Source organism: Arachis duranensis, chromosome 10 (assembly GCF_000817695.3).
Source record: "Arachis duranensis cultivar V14167 chromosome 10, aradu.V14167.gnm2.J7QH, whole genome shotgun sequence".
Classification (NCBI taxonomy): domain Eukaryota; kingdom Viridiplantae; phylum Streptophyta; class Magnoliopsida; order Fabales; family Fabaceae; genus Arachis; species Arachis duranensis.
In genome coordinates, this window is record NC_029781.3 from 8,758,941 (window position 1) to 8,777,098 (window position 18,158).

At 35.0% G+C, this 18,158-nt stretch overlaps 1 pseudogene; it reads left to right on the plus strand.

The window, feature by feature from the left end:
- Window positions 1-1,469: 1,469 nt before the first annotated feature.
- On the plus strand, window positions 1,470-13,878 carry LOC107468944 (uncharacterized; annotated as a pseudogene).
- The last annotated feature ends 4,280 nt before the right edge of the window (window positions 13,879-18,158 follow it).

Consider the following 18,158-nt stretch of genomic DNA (forward strand, 5'->3'; position numbering starts at 1 on the left):
CCATCAATTTTTTTACACCTATTTCGCTGGTCTGACCTTGCCAGTTAAATACAAGCAAATTAGCAGCATCAAGACGAAAACATCAATCAAATCATCATTTAGTCACCAAAAAAATCAAATCATCATTTACTAATTTAGGTTGTGACATAAATGGTATATATAAAACGTCTTGATTGAACGATGATAAATCTTTACTTACTAAAATAGATTTCTTTCTTTCGAGAGCTATTTCTTAAAATTTAAATATGTTAAGTTCAAATAATAGTTTTAAAAGTTAGTTTGACTCAAAACTTATTGATTTTAATATAAATGTTAACTTTATAACTAATGAAAAAGTAGTTAGAATTTTATATTATTAAGAGCAATGTTAGGGAACTAAAAGGGTATTAGTCAAAAATCAGTCAAATACCTTTGGGTGAATTTAAAATCTCTACGAATTAATATATATGGATGTTTTTTCTGTTAAGTATCAGAATGTTTCTTTTTCATACTAAATGGATGTTATTTTATATATTTTTCGAATTTTTTGTATTGCAAATGTGAATGTCTCTATTTCTTTAAAAATTTCATATATATATTTTTTAATTTTATAGATATTTAATTATTTTTGCTAAAATATAATTGGATGTTTCTTTTGTTAAGTATTAGGATGTTTTTTTTCATATTAAATGAATGTTTTTTTTTTATAATTCTATAATCGTATAGTTTGCAGAAAATAAAATTATTTAATTTTGTATCCTTTATTTTATTCAACATCAACAAAGTCTTATTTCATTAAAAAAAAAAAAAATCCGCCTTGCTGCTATTGACTACATTGTGTGCGATGAAAGCAATGTATTTATCACTAACAACAATGGCAACATGGTCAAGATTCTTGCCGGTCAAAGGAGGTATATGGGTCACAAGAGAACTATCAGATCAAATGCCAAGAGGCTTAGCACTCTGTTCATGGAGCGGCATCAGATGGATTGGGACACTTTCGCCGAAAAGGTTAAGGCATCTCAACGAGGATTCATGGGAGAGCCAGATGAGATCAGGAGGATTCATGAGAGAAGATGAGATCAGGCCTGGACGCGGTGGCACCTCCAGCAGCATTGGTGAGAGAGAGAGGTTTGTGTGTGTAATTGTTGGAGGTGGGTAGGTTAATGTGAGAGAGAAGAGAAAGACTTTTATAGGTTTTAATTAGGTTTACTTAATTAATTTTAATTTTTTTAATTTTGAATTTAAAAAATTTAATATTAATTATTAATATAAATTAATGTGGTTTTGTTTAGTTTTTGCTAGTAACCTTTTGGTTCCATATACTTTTTCTATTATTAATGATAAAGATAAATGTCAAAGATGTATTACAAAGTACGAATTGAATTAAACAAATCAAAGACATGAAATACGTATTCCGTACTCAAGGAGAATGAGAGAATAAGAGAGCGGGAGCAGCAGTTAAGGGTGAAATACGGTGAGAAAGATAGATGGCCATGCCATCAGAAGAGATAAGGGGGAGAGCGTGGGTGGGTGTGTATCCGGTGTTAAGGAGGATTCTTCTTGAGAGAGATTAGAAAAGTCATCCAAGGTCTCCTTTAGAGATAAAGTCATTGGTGTAGAAAAGTCTAAGGCCTTTGCATTAATAGGGTCTTTATCTAGGGATGGTATCGCGACGGTGACAAGTAAACATGGTGATTCTCGTTCACCAAGTGTCAGTTTTATCAATGAGGCAAAGAGCTGTCTGAACCTTATAAGGAAGCCATTGTGATCAAGGTGTTGGATAAGCATTATGGCTACACGACTCTCATGCATAAGCTTCAGATAGTATGGCGCATCAAAGGAGGGTTTGATTTGTTGGATGTGGGGTTTGGGTATTTTTTGGTTAAATTTGATATTGCTGCGGATCGTGAGAAAGTCATTCTTGGTGGCCCGTGGTTGATAGACGGTCACTATGTTGCAGTAAAGCCATGGGATGTGGATTTTAGGCCATGCAAAAAATCCTTTGGATCAACGCTGGTATGGATTCGAGTCTCGGAACTTCCAATTTGGTACTACCAGGAACAAGCAATGCTGCGAATTGCTTCTGCAATAGGGGTTCCGGTGAAAGTAGATTTGGCCACTAAGCTTGCAGAAAGAGAAAAATATGCCCGAGCTTGTGTTCAAATTAATCTTGGGTTGCGTGTAATCAAACATATTATAGTGGAGGGTGTGACTCATGAAGTGGAGTACGAGAGTTTACAGCTGATTTGTACTACCTGTGCACGGTATGGGCATGATAAATCATTGTGCATGGAGAAGGAGTCCTTGGAAGGAAACGAAAATTCCTTTGGTGATGGAAAAAATAATAAAGCCCCGACACTAGTGCCACACAACAATCATGACATTCAAAAAGAGACTGAATCAGAAGCTCGTGATTTGGGTGAGAATTCTCGTAATTTGGGTGAGAAATTAGGAGTTGTTAAAGGGAAAGATGTGGTTATGGAATCATTGGCTCCTCACGTGCCTGATGGTCATGTTAATGAGGCATGCATGGATGATGGAGAGGGCTGGCAACAAGTGCTGCGTAAGGAAAATTTCACAATGGGCCAGTCATCAGGTTTGAAGGATCAAGATGGAAAGCAGCACAAGTATGGTTCGAGAAGGGTTCCAAGGCCCAATTTGCATGGTGATGGAGGCAAATGAATTGGCATTAGGATGGAGAAGTGAGAAAAATATGAAATTGCGCCATCTCCATCGCGCAGAACTCCTGCACGTCGTGGAATTTTTCTATGGAAGCGTCCTCGGCCTTCCTCCCTGCAGAACTCGCCAGTGGATAAAAATGGTGGCACAACAGTGGAAACCTTAGTAGATGGAAGCATGGCAGGTGCAGTGTTAGGGGGTCCGAAGGTGGCAATTATTGAGGATCAGAGTGTGCCAGTACCGCAGGACAAACCACCTATTGAGGTTGGTGATTCTGTTTAGAGTTTATGTTCTTATTTATTCTGTCCCTATTATTTATGGATAGTTTAAATATGATTGTTTGGAATATTAGGGGTGCTTCTAATAAGTTAGCCCGGGTGCATTGTAAGGAAGTTGTTAGGAAATTTAGACCTGTTTTCTTTGTTGTGGTTGAAAATCACTCCCCTTTTCGACATTTAAAATTATTTTGGGAAAGGTTGGGGTATCACTGTTGGTATAGTAGAAGCAGAGGGGCATAAGGGAGATATTTGGTTTCTATCCTCTATGAAGGATGTTTGTTGTAAGTTCATTGATGCTTTTGATCAGGGTGTTACTGTTGAGGTTCAATTTGATAATTTAATTTGGAGGTGTAGTGGTATTTATGTCATTTCTCAATTTAATAAAAGGGTTCTCCTTTGCGATTATCTTGTTGCACAATCCATGTTTTTTCAAGGACCTTGGATTGTTCTTGGTGATTTTAATGAATTCAAATTTTCTCATGAATCTAAGGGCTGTCAATTTTCTCATCAAAGAGCAGACATGTTTGCTACTTCATTAGGAGATAGTGGTTTGTTTGATCTGAAGACTATTGGGAGGCGGTTTTCTTGGTACAGGAGGGTGAAAAATTATGTTGACGTGGAAAAAAAGCTTGATCGAGTCTGTATAAATAGTAGTTGGTTATCTATCCAGAGGCTTATGCAAAAGTTTTAAATAGGCTCCAGTCTGATCATTGCCCTATTCTGGTGCGTTGTAAATGTCGTCCTCAGCCTAAAAGGAATCGACCTTTTCGATTTGTTGCTGCTTGGGCTACTCATCCTGGGTATAGGGATATTGTGAATCAGTCATGGTGGTCTGGTAATAGAGGAATTCATGGCAAGCTTTCGAAAGTACAGAAGAATTCACTAGAGTTTAACTCGAAGGTATTTGGTAACATTTTTGTTAAGAAATGTGAATTAGGGCAGCAGATTAATTATTTACAAAAGCATTTGGAAGTGGTGGATAGTATTTATTTGCGTCAGAAAGAGCAATAGTTGCTTGATGATTATAATAATACTCTAGTGCAAGAAGAGCTCCTATGGTTCCAAAAGTCCAAAGAGCAGTGGGTAAGGTTCGGAGATAGGAATACAAGATTCTTTCATATTCAAACTCTTGCGCGAAGGAAGCACAACAAGATTCATGGCCTTTTTCTCAAGGATGGAGTGTGGAAAACTGATCCAGAGGTTTTGAGTCAAAAAGCAGAGTCTTTCTATAAAAGCTTATTCTGTCATTTGAATGATGTTGATATGGGTTGCCTTGGTGATGTGTGATAAACCACTATTTTATGATAAATCTTATGCCTAAATTGAATGATTTTATCAACTCTTCACCTACTTATTCATATGAATTTGCATGGTTTTACAATTCCTTCCTTATGATATGACATATGAGAAAACATGTTTCTTATGCCTTAAAATAATCAAATTTAATTATCCTTTATTACCATTCGATGCCGTGATTTGTGTGTTAAGTACTTTCAAGTTTTATAGGGCAGAAATGACTTAAAGGATGGAAAGAAAACATACAAAAATGAAAGGAAAGCACAAATTGGAGTCTTGGAGAAACTGGCAGTGACGCGTCCGCATAGACGACGCGAACGCGTGCCTAGCGCAAAAGAGAATCGACACGAGCACCTGGATGACGCGAACGCGTGACTTGCGAAACACAATTGACGCGGACGTGTGACTGGCGCGACCGCGTGGAAGAGCAACACTCCAAATGACGCGACCGCGTGACCCACGCGGACGCGTGATGTGCGTGATCTGCAGAATTTGCAGAAGTCAGCCCCAGCGACTTCTGGGCCCTTTTTGGCCTAAATCCAAGCCCAGAGAAGACAGATTAAAGAGTTATAAATGGAAAAATCCATCCATTCAGAAGAGATATACTGGACACATCATACAACATACATAGTTTTAGAATTTAGATGTAGTTTTTAGAGAGAGAGGTTCTCTTCTCTCTATTAGGAATTAGGATTAGAATTAAGATTTATCTTATTGGGATTAATTATTCATCACAAGTTCAATGTTTTTCTTATTTATTTTCTCTTTTATTTGTTTATGGACCATTCATGTTATGATTTTCTTAATTAATATAATTTGAGGTATTTCAGACCCATGATTAATTTCTTCTATTTATTATATAAATAATTTAGATTTTCCCCTTTTGGCTCTGGTTGATTAATTGGTAACTCTTGAGTTATCAAACTCATCGTGATTGATAATTGTTATTCTTGCTGATTGATTTAGATTCCTATAACTCTAGTCTTTCCTTAAGGAGTTGACTATGACTTTAGGTATTAAATTAATTTGTCCACTTAATTGATCTTCATAGTTAGAGGTTGACTTAGTGGGAGCAAAAGTATAATTCTCATCACCATTGATAAGGATAACTAGGATAGGACTTATAATTTTCATACCTTGCCAAGGGATTTCTTTGTTATTAATTTATTAATTTTTGCAATCCATTTCTCTTGTTCAAAACCTTTTCAAACCCCAAAAACACTGTTTTCCATAACCAATAGTAAAACACACTTCCCTGCAATTCTTTGAGAAGACAACCCGAGATTTGAATACTTCGGTTTATAAATTTTATTGGGTTTGTTACTTGTGACAACCAAAATGTTTGTAAGAAAGGTTGTTGCTTGTTTTATCTATTCTGTAATTTTGCTCTGGCTATGATGTTCTTACTGTTCATATGCTGCTCTTAACTGTTTTCATTCTGCTGTTACACAGCTCTTTCATATTCATGTAATCTGTGTCTATTTGCAGCCTTATTTCGATTCATACGAACTGTTTTATTTTCTTGCTGTTTATTTTTCGGGAACATCCTATTTTAGCCAGAATGCTGCCCAAATTTCTGCAAAACTATTTCATCTCTTCCTGTTCATGAATTGGTTCTCGCACTTTTGATTTTTCTTATACTTGGTTACAACCAAACCATTTCATGAATGTACGGACAAGCATCCTTACTTCTTTTGATCCCCCGGTCAATAAATTGCATTATTGATGATTCTATTTTCATTTGCATCTATTTGAATTATCATCAATTAAACTGGAATCTTTGCTTGAATAGAGTGGATTATTCTTTTAATTTGTGAATTTTTGTTACCTAGGAGACCATTTTCATGCCACTCACTTTAACCTTCTTTTCACTAACTCACTCTTTAACCTTCTAACTTCCTCTTTCCATCCTAACCGTTTTCACTTTCAAAACTTCTCCTTTCTGTTTCCATTTATTTACTTTAACTTTCTAACTCAAGGCATAAATACTGTTTTTCCTTAGTAACGTGAATTCCACTTATCATGTATTTTGGATTGTCATTTTTGTTTTCAAACTTTTTTCTTGAACACAATCCCAAATACTCACATCTTTCACTCAATTCTTGCTTCTCTTGCTCTTTTGGCACTCTATGCTTATATTGCTATTATCCTATTTGCCTACTTATTTTCCTGCTTTTATTCCTTAATTATATCCTGAAAATTCTATTTTTCAGGATGTCTGACTCTCAAGGCAGGGAAAAGGGCAAAGTCACCATAGGCAAAAGGAAAAGAGGCGAATCCTCTGTTTCCATCCTTGGCATATTACATGATGATTCCTGGCGGGAAAAGAACTTTACCCCGCAGAAAAAGGCTAATCAGTTGGTACCTGCGGCTGACCCGGTTAAATTTGCAAACAAATACTGTGAGCTGAAGTACCCAACTTTTGCCACATCCAGGAACCTATACCTGGAAAGGACACTCAAAATTCCAGAAGAACTCAGGCAGTATACTTCAGATCAGATCAAACAGAGAGGTTGATTCTTCCTGGAGAGAAATTTGACTGAGATCAACTCATCCTAGGTCAAAGAATTCTACTGTAACTATTTTCTATCATCCCTAGATGTAGTACAGCTCAGAGGCAAGCAAGTTCTGGTTACTGAGGAAGCAATTGAAGACATCCTCTAGCTTTCACCTAAATCAAATCAGCCAGATGGTTACCAGCAAGCTGAGGAGGATATGAGATTCATGAAGTTTGATTGGGATGCAGTGAAAAGGGATATCACCCTTGATCCTACTGTTCCATGGGTCATGGGTAAGAGCACAGTGGTACCCAAGGAAATTTGGCTTATATATCTGAATGATCACTCGGCTATGGCAACAGATTCTGAGTAACTATGTGGTGCCAAGCACTCATGAGACGGAGGTACCAGCAGCTATGATTACCCCCATCTGGTGTGTGATGATGGGTAAGGACCTGTATCTACCACGCTTCATCAGGCATTACATGGCCAGGGTCCATGTTAGAGGCACCCTCCCCTTTCCATTCCTGATTACTCAGTTGGGTCGCCGAGTTGAGGTACCTTGGGAGGTTGCTGATGAAAAGCCATCTGCAACAGACTGCCGGAAGATCATCCCTCACAGTCGGAAGTTTTAGGCTTTCGGCTACCGCCCTCCGTTTCTCATTGACACTACTGAGGTAGCCACTTCTTCAACTGCCCCTTCTGCTTCCACTGCTCCTGCACCACCCACCTGCTCCTGAGCCCGTCTACCTTCTGGTGCACGGACTCTTTGACCGCTTAGACCAGATGGAGCACCGTCACCAGCAGCACTATGAGAGGAGCGTTGCCACAAGCGGCGCTATGAGCACCTCAAGCTGATGATTAGATCTGGTGGCGACATCCCCTCCGAGCCCGACACACCCTCTGACACATCTGAGGAGGAGGTGAGCGATCATGAGGAGGAGGCACCTACCCAGGCTAAGCAGGGAGGACCCGAGCACACTGCACCCCATCATGAGGAGCACCACCAGCTATAGGCTGCTGACCCGGACATTTCTCTACGGACAGAGCCCCCACTTCAGCAGACTACTCCTCCTCTACTTATAGAGACTGCAGACCCTCAGCCTACCATCGAGACACCAGCAGCCCATCCTTCCGGAGATGACACTTCCTCCCACCCAGTTCGAGTGAGCATCGAGGACGATGCTATTATTTAAGTGTGGGGAGGTCGCCATCTCTGGCATATATTTCTTTTGGTGAACCACTACAGACTCTTATCTTATTTTGCCCATTTTCTGTATTTTTGCACATTTTTCTCTTTTACTTTTGTTGTACTTTTGCATTCTGCACTTTGAGCTGTATATATATCTTGGATTTTTTAGCTTAATTTGCACCTTAGTTTACTAGTTATATATTATGTTGATTAATTAGTATAGTTTACCCTTTTTAGCATATGATAGTTGGTTTAATTGAAAAATAAAAAGAGTAAGCTAGGAACCGTAGTATATTAAAACAATCCAGTATAGCATTACATGTTAGTTAGTTAACAACATTTCTTCAAGGAGAAACACTAGGATTTTAAGGGGCACCTTAAAAGATTTACATTGAGTTGAATAAAAACTCGTAATTTCTACTTGCATGACATACATAACTGATACATGATTTATGAGCTTGAGAACACACAGCCCGTGAGTTTTGAGCTTAATTGTATGGTTGCATTCAAATCATAAATTTCATTCCTGTGTGTTTTGCCCTTTTTTATCATTCTGGTGTTCTTTACTTTGCTTTAATCTATATGTCCAATATAGAATATAGATACATACCAAGAAAGGATTGAGGCCATATTTGATTGTTAACTCACTTATCCCAAATAAAGCCTGCCCTTTTATGTCACCCTTGTTAGCCACCTTGAGCTTTTTAATCCCCTTTTGTTTTATAACCACATTACTAGCCTTAAGCAGAAAAACAAAATAAAAATCCCAAGTTGAATCCTTAGTTAGCTTAAGATAGATATTGTGTATAAATTAAGTAAGAGAAATTTTATGGGAACATAGGATGATAGAAAAAAAAGTAGGAAATTAAATTGAATAAGTTATTTAAAAATTTGGGAAGCATGCTCATGTGAAATCAAAATAATTAAATTACCATGTGCATTGATAAAAAAATGAAATAATTAAATAAGGGGATACAAAAAAATTACTACCCCAAATGCAAAATAAAAAGAATCAATGCACATGGGACAAAATTCAAATAAATAAGTATGATACATGAGCATGTAACACAAAAGTGGAAAAAAATTTGGGTAGCTAGGTAAAGCATTTTAAATTATATAATGTATGTATATGTTAGGTGAGATCTTAGACTAATCAAGGATTCACTTATTAGCTCACTTAGCCTTATACATATACCCTTACCTCTACCTTGACCCCATTACAACCTTGAAAAGACCTCATGATTTTTGTATGTCTATATTCCATATTTGTTGATTGGTTAGATAAAGAGCAAAGTTATAGAAAGTAAGGATAGAAAGAAGAATAGAGCGATTAACCCAATAAACACTGAGTGACTAGAGAGTAAATACAAAATCCAGTGAGGGTTTAATAGCTTATTCTCATATGTCCATGTTTAATTATTGATTGTCTTGCAAGTTGTGAACTATCTTAACTCAACTCAATTGTAATTATGCTTTAATATGATTTGGCCCCAGTTGTACATACATGATCCCTTGAAGATATGAATTAATTTGACTACATGTATGCTTTATATATAGGTGAATAATAACTAGATTTGCATGACTCATTTAGGTAGTTGCATTTAGAGTAGATTGCATTGCATATAATTCCACCATTTTACCTTTACTCTTTTCTCTTGGATTTAGCATGAGGACATGCTATTGTTTAAGTGTGGGGAGGTTGATAAACCACTATTTTATGATAAATCTTATGCCTAAATTGAATGATTTTATCAACTCTTCACCTACTTATTCATATGAATTTGTATGGTTTTACAATTCCTTCCTTATGATATGACATATGAGAAAACATGTTTCTTGTGCCTTAAAATAATCAAATTTAATTATCCTTTATTACCATTCGATGCCGTGATTTGTGTGTTGAGTACTTTCAGGTTTTATAGAGCAGGAATGACTTAAAGGATGGAAAGAAATGACTTAAAGGATGGAAAGAAAACATACAAAAATGAAAGGAAAGCACAAATTGGAGTCTTGGAGAAACTGGCAATGACGCGTCCGCATGGACGACATGAACGCATGCCTAGCGCAAAAGAGAATCGACGCGAGCGCCTGGATGACGCGAACGCGTGACTTGCGAAACACAATTGATGCGGACGCGTGATTTACGCGACCGCGTGGAAGAGCAACACTCCAAATGACACGACTGCGTGACCTACGCGGACGCGTGACGTGCGCGATCTGCAGAATTTGCAGAAGTCAGCCCCATTGACCTCTGGGCCCTTTTTGGCCCAAATCCAAGCCCAGAGAAGACAGATTAAAGAGTTATAAATGGAGGAATCCATCCATTCAGAAGAGATATACTGGACACATCATACAACATACATAGTTTTAGAATTTAGATGTAGTTTTTAGAGAGAGAGGTTCTCTTCTCTCTATTAGGAATTAGGATTAGGATTAGGATTTATCTTATTGGGATTAATTATTCATCACAAGTTCAATGTTTTTCTTATTTATTTTCTCTTTTATTTGTTTATGGACCATTCATGTTATGATTTTCTTAATTAATATAATTTGAGGTATTTCAGACCCATGATTACTTTCTTCTATTTATTATATAAATAATTTAGATTTTCCCCTTTTGGCTCTGGTTGATTAATTGGTAACTCTTGAGTTATCAAACTCATCGTGATTGATAATTGTTATTCTTGCTGATTGATTTAGATTCCTATAACTCTAGTCTTTCCTTAAGGAGTTGACTATGACTTTAGGTATTAAATTAATTTGTCCACTTAATTGATCTTCATAGTTAGAGGTTGACTTAGTGGGAGCAAAAGTATAATTCTCATCACCATTGATAAGGATAACTAGGATAGGACTTATAATTTTCATACCTTGCCAAGGGATTTCTTTGTTATTAATTTATTAATTTTTGCAATCCATTTCTCTTGTTCAAAACCTTTTCAAACCCCAAAAATACTGTTTTCCATAACCAATAGTAAAACACACTTCCCTGCAATTCCTTGAGAAGACGACCCGAGGTTTGAATACTTCGGTTTATAAATTTTATTGGGTTTGTTACTTGTGACAACCAAAACGTTTGTAAGAAAGGTTGATTGCTTGGTTTAGAAACTATACTTGCAACGAAAATTTATTATAACTTCTAAACCATCAATCTTCAGTTCTTCAATGTGCCTCTTCCTTCTCTGAATGAGGAAGATTGCAATAATCTTACGGCACCAATTACTATGGAGGAAGTCAGAACAGCTATTTTTCACATGAACTCTTTAGAGCTCCGGGTCCTGATGGGTTTCAAACTTTCTTCTTCAAAGAATATTGGGAGATCATTGGTCTTGATGTTTGAAAGATGGTTAAGTAGGCATTCTCCGGTGTTACTCTTGATCCGAGAATGTTGGAGACTTTACTGGTTCTTATTCCAAAGTTTGAATCACCGGTATCTATAAAAGATTTCAGGCCGATTAGTCTCTACAATGTAGTTTACAAGATCATCACAAAGGTCCTTATTAATAGGCTTCGTCCTCGTCTTGCGGAGATTGTTGGCCCACTTCAAGGAGGATTTATTCCAAGACGAGGAACTCCTGACAACATCATTATTGTTCAAGAAGTCCTCCACTTTATGAAGAAGACTAAATCAAAGAAAGGCACACTGGCCTTTAAGATTAATCTGGAGAAAGCTTATGATAGAGTTGACTGGAGGTTTTTAGCTCATACCCTTAAGAGCTTTGGTTTTCCTATTCCTACAATTAATTTGATTATGAATTGTGTCACTGCTTCTTCCTTATCTCTTCTTTGGAATGGAAATCATCTGAATGGCTTTACTCCTAGCCGAGGTCTTAGACAAGGAGACCCTATGTCACCCTATCTTTTTGTGTTGTGTATGGAGCGATTGGCATGCTTTATTAGTCATCAGGTTGATTTGGGCTTGTGGGAACCAGTTGCTATTTCTAGAGGGGGACCAAGAATATCCCACTTAATGTTTGCGGATGACTTGCTTCTATTCTGTAAAGCTACAAAGAGACAAGTGCAAACTGTGATGTTGGTTTTAGAGACTTTTTACAAAGCATCTGGGATGAAGATTAATGTGGAGAAGTCTAAAACGCTTTGCTCCAAGAATGTCTCTACAACAAGGAAAGATGTTTTCACTGGGGTATCCTCTATTAGATTTGTCCAGGACTTGGGCAAGTATCTTGGAGTTACCCTTAGCCATTCTAGGGTGACTCATTCAGCTTTCAATGGTGTCCTGGATAAGATTTGGAGTAGACTAGCAAGCTGGAAATAGAGTTTACTCAATCAGACTGGTAGACTCTGCTTGGTTAGTTCTGTTGCAGCTGCTATTCCCACGTACCAGATGCAGGTCTCTATTTTTTCCAAAGGAATCATTAGTAAATTGGAGTCTATGATGAGAAATTTTCTTTGGAAAGGACAAGTTGATGGGAGAGGATTGAATCTTGTTAGTTGGAAGGTACTGGTTACTCCAAAAAAATATGGAGGTTTGGGGATTAGAGATCCTTATTGTGTAAATATTACTTTTCTTGGGAAGCTAGTTTAGACTTTTTTCCAGCAGCCAAACAAGCTATGGGTCCAATTGTTGGATGCCAAATACCGATCATCTCTATATGACTGTTTTGGTTATCCTAAGAACAAGGACTCTCCCATTTGGAGGTGTCTTTGTAAGGCTTGGGAAGTGTTGAAGGATGGGTTTGCTTGGTGTATTGGAGATTTGAACCAGAATTTTTGGTTTTCTAGCTGGAGGAGAGAAGGACGGTTATCTAATGAGATGGATTATGTTCACATTTCTGATTCAAATCTCCGGATACAGGATATTTGGTCGGTTGGTAGGTGGCATTTGGATACTCTTTATTCTCCTTTATCTCAAAATCTGAAAGGTAATATTCTCTCTTACAATCCAGATGAACAAGTAGGTCCGGAAGTGGGTTGGTATTGGTGTGGGTCTGCTGCCAAAGTCTATGACTCACGCAATGGTTACTTGTGGTTGTGTAAGCAGCTGTTTGGTTGGGAGGAGGGGAGAATTGGCTTTGACTTTGCCGTCAGCTTGTTCCGGAAAAGCATAAGTTTTTGGCTTGGTTGTGTCTTAAGGAGGCTTTTCCTACTGCAAGTTTTTGCTTTAGAAGAGGGATGTCGTCATCGGATAGTTGTCCAAAATGTCTTTCTAGCCAGGAATCAGTTTTACATTGTATACGGGATTGTCCAAAAGCTCAGCTTGTCTCGCATAGGTTGGATATTTCTTGTCATCCTTTAGATTTGAAGAACTGGTTCTTGTATCATAGCAGAGAGCATCCGTTCAAGTTTTTTTCGGGACTTTGGTGGATATGGCGAGCAAGGAATAATGACATCTTTAATCCTCATGAAACTTGGCCTCCAGAAAAAGTGATTTGTCTGGCATTAACTTTAGAAAAGGAGCTTAGGAATATTTTTGAATTACAACGTATGTCCCTTCCCTCTACTCTAAATGGTTTTTGGAATCCCCCACCATTGGTACTTTTAAGATTAATTGTGATGCTAGTTATTTTGGTTCGGGTGATAGTGTTGATTTTGCTTGTGTTATTAGAGATTGTAATGGGAGTTGGCAAAGTGTGTGTTTGGGAATGATTGAGAGTAATAGTATTCTTCAAGGAGAATTGTTTGCTATTTGGAGAGGATATCTCTAAGCTTGGGATGTGGGTCAACGAGATGTTATTTGTGAGACGGATTGTGTGGAAGCATTTAATCTTGTTACTCAAGATGGTTTTGGGTTATTGATCCATTGGTGCTCAAAATAAGAGACATCATACATTAGAATTGGCGTATTAAGTTTCGTTTGATTATGAGAGATGCAAACACGGTGACAGATACTATGGCAAAAATGGCGATGAAGTTACAACTTTCGCATGTGGAGCTTCTTTTACCTTAGAAGGAGTTTAAGAGTAGTCTTAAACGAGACTGTCCCTCTATTTAACCAGTTCCTTATTTTGTTTGTTTTGTTTTTCTTTGTTTAGTTTATTTCAGTCACAAAGAAAATCAAAAACATGAAATGAAAACAAGAAAAATGCTAAAAATGAAAGAAGAAGTAACTTGTAAACAAGAAACATAAAAAAACCATAAAAAAAATAATAAAAACAGAAATTGACTGTTAACACTCACATACACATATATTCTATAATTTTTTTTATGTCAGTGCGACTTGAAATTTTTTAGAGATTTAGTGTGATTTGTGGTGTTGAAAAATTAAAATCCTTTCTTAATCCTTTACTTCTATTTACAAAGAAAGAATCTTTGCTGTACAGAATGGTTATTAGCCGTCTACGCATATTCTTGCTTTATTTACTCTCCAATATTAATTACCCATGTTCTTACTACATTGAGATTTCAAGTAACAGTCTCCATGTTCATGCTAATATTTATCCATTAAGAACCAATTTTATTTTCCACGTGTTAATTGCACCTTTTTTCAATTCGACGCCATTTCTATTATCCCCTCTATTTTGACTATTTTTCATACTTTAAGTTGCATTTGTTTTTGAAAATAGGATAGAACAAGACACTGAGAATAAGATAGGACAAGACACTAATAGACAGAGATATAAAATTTTGTATTTTTATATTTTGTTTGGTAGTAAACTAGAACAAATTATGAAAATCTAATTTATTCTCATTTTTTTTCATTCAAAAAATTTGAGATGAAAAATATAATAATAAAAAAATATAATTATAAAAAATTAACAAAAATAATGAAAAAAGAATGAAAAATAAGTTGTGTCCCTTATTAGTGTCCCTGTGTCCTTCCTGTCAGGATGGACACAAAATATACTAATTCAATGTCTTTGGATAAACTATCTCTGCCATGTCTCCTCTGCCAAACATGATTTTGTATCTCTTTGTCTATATCTCAGTGTCCTGTCTTTGTAAACAAACGTAGTCTTATAGTCAAAATAAATGCTATATCGAACTTTTACATTAACATATACATACACAAAAATTCCCATAAAACATCATTCATGTATACATAAACTTCATATGTGTGGGTAAAGGTGTTCAAGATATTTCTTGAACTCAAGACATATTTTGTCGTTTTTCTTTTATCATTTTTGTTCGGTGTTATTTTCGTATCAGGTTCTGATCATGCTTTGAATAATCCAGCCCAGCCTAAAATTGTATTTTATAAATAGAATTTTTAAAATATTTGGTTTATTTGCAATCAAGTATATCATATTCTTAATCAAGTTCTTGTAATAAATAAGATCAACTGCTCTTCATTTATTTTCTCTTAGTCTCTTCGATTAGAGTAGAAATTGGTTTTGAATGCTCCATTTAAAATTTTTTAAAATTTCATTCGCATATTTCTTTTGAGAAATAAAAATTCCATCAACTTTCTGAACTACTTCAATATCGAAAAAATAGGATATTAAACCCATATTTATCATATCAAAATGTTTTACATATCCTCTTTGAATTATACAATTATCTTCAAATTGTTGAGAGTAAAGATCAAATTATCAATATAAAGATATATGATCAAAATATCTCTAAGTTCAACAAATTTGATATAAAAAATATATTCAAATAGACATCTTCTAAAATTATTCTCAATAAAATAAGAATCATTTTTCTTATACCACACTCTTCATGCTTGTTTTAACTTATATAATGCTTTCTTCAACCTATAAATTATATTTTCTTCTCAAAAAATGTTATATCTCAGAGGTTGTTCAATATACATTTTTTTTAAATACTATTTAGAAATACAAATTTAAGATCCATCTAATGTATCTTTCATTTACTTTGAGCTGAGAATGAAATAGTCATATGAATAGTGCCTAATCTAATAATAAGAGTAAATACCTCAAAGAAATTAATACCTGATTTTTGCTTGTATTCCTTAGCAACTAATCTTCTCTTAAAATGATCAATTTGCCCATTAAATTTATATTTTGTCTTATTAACCAATTTTATTCTAATTAATTTTTTATATGTAAGTAGATCTGTTAACTGCTATATGTCATTCTTTTCAATGGCATGACTCTCCTCATCTATTGCGTTCTTCTAATTTATTGTCATTTGACGCTTCTTCAAAATTCTTTTGTTCGCAATATAAAAATAGAGCAAATTGATTATTTCTTCATCGGACGGATCATTATCGTTGTTGACGACATAATCTGCCAATGTAGTATGTAGTCTCCACTCTCTTTGAGATTTTCTAAATGATTTTGATCGGTCGATATTGTTTGGTTGTCCTTTTTCTCCATCATAACGATTTGAAATTATAATTGATTGCTTTTTTATCTTTGCATTCAAGTTCTATGTGTCTTTTTCATAAACACAATATCTCTACTGTTAATCACCTTCTTTGATTCTGGATTGTACAGCTTGTATTCTTTTAAATCGTACTATAACTAATAAAAATGCATTTTTCATCTTGTTATCTAACTTCTTTTTTAATTGGTCTAATATGTGGACATAAGTAATAAACCCAAAATATTTGAAATAATGAATTAAAGGCAGCTTTTCATTCCAAACTTTCTCCGAGTTTTATGATGAACACTGTTTGTTAGATACCTATTCAAAATGTGTAATGTAGTTGCAATTATTTCCATCTAAAATGCTTTAGTCATTTGTCTTTAACTTGAGCATGCATAGGATCATATTTATTATGATTCTTTTCTTTCTTTAAGCAACTCTATTGTATTAAAGAGTATATCTATTAGTTATTAATTAATGTTAAATTTTCGGTTGCTTAAAACAATTTGAACAAGCAAGATATCGTACTTGTTTGGACTCCATTAAATTGATAAAAAAAGAATTTTTTTAACGAAAAGAGATATTTTTTATTTTTTAGCGTGTTTGATAAATTTCTATTAGTAAAAATAAAAAAATAAAAAAATAAAAAATATCTTTTTTGAGAAGTTACAATTTATATCTTTTAAAAGATCTTTTTTCTTTTAAAAAAAGAATTTTTTATGTCATAAATAAACAAAAACATACTTTTTTTAGATCTAACTTTTTTTATTTCAATTTTAATTTTTTTTTCTATTGATTTTTTATTATTCTCTATTGTATGTTATTTTTGTTGTTGTTAATGATATGATTTTGAATGGAGTTAGGATTGGATTTGTGATGGTAGGGGCACAAGGTTGTGGGATGTGGCGGTAAGAGAGAAAGAAACAAAGACTTCAGTGAGAGAAAGAGAGAAAAAGAGAAAGAGACAATGTCAGTTTGATGGAAAGGAGTGGTGGCTATTGTTAATGATGTAGATGATGAACAATTCAATGCTAGTTGTAGTAGTGCGGCTTGGTGGTTAGTGATATGGTGGTAGTGTGAGGTGAGGGGAGAGGGTGCGGTGATACAATGCTAGTGGTGCAAAGGTGCTGGGTGGTGGAGAACTAATGATGAGAGTGGGATGACAATGGTGGCTGGTGGATGGAGTGGAAGAAAAAAATGTTAATGATGATGATGTCGTTATAGAAGGGCTAAAATTGGAAAGAAAAATATTGATTATATGTTGGCTATCAAAAAATTAAGGATAAAATTGAAACTTATCGAAAATGTTAAGGATAACATTAAAACAAATTAAATGTTAATGGTAATTTTAAAAAGAAGAGTGTGAGATTACATTCAATGTTAAGGGTAACTTTTATGTTTGTAACCATCAATTGGTCATTAATAGTATTTTTAATGGTGTGAGATTACATCCAATGTTAAAAAATCACTCATTTTTCATTTGATGGTTAAGTGCTGATCACAAAATATAAAAATTGCTAACTCCTAAATTTTTCCTTTTAAAAAATTTCGAAAACGTTAGGAACAAAAAATATATATTTTATCCTTTGAAAAAAAATAACTCAAAAAAATATTTTTTAGAAACTCACCCAAATAAACGTATTTTATCCTCTTGTCTATTATTAGAATCTTTATTTTGCACCCACTTTATTCTTTTAACAAACTCCTTGAATATCTTAAAGGCATTATATGCTTTTGAGTTTTGTTTTAGAAAATACATCCAAATATTTTTACTAAAATTATCAACAAAAATGATAAAACACCTATAACGACTATTACTTAGAACTTCAACAAAATGAGATCTATCTGAGTGCAAAATTTCAATTAATCTTTTGGCTTTCGATGACTTTCCAATAAAAAATAGATCTCCATGTTTCTTATCCGGTTGACAAATTTTATCGGCAGAATTTGAAATATGGGCCACTGAAAATCATAAGCTAGAACTTTTCTTGACAAGTAATT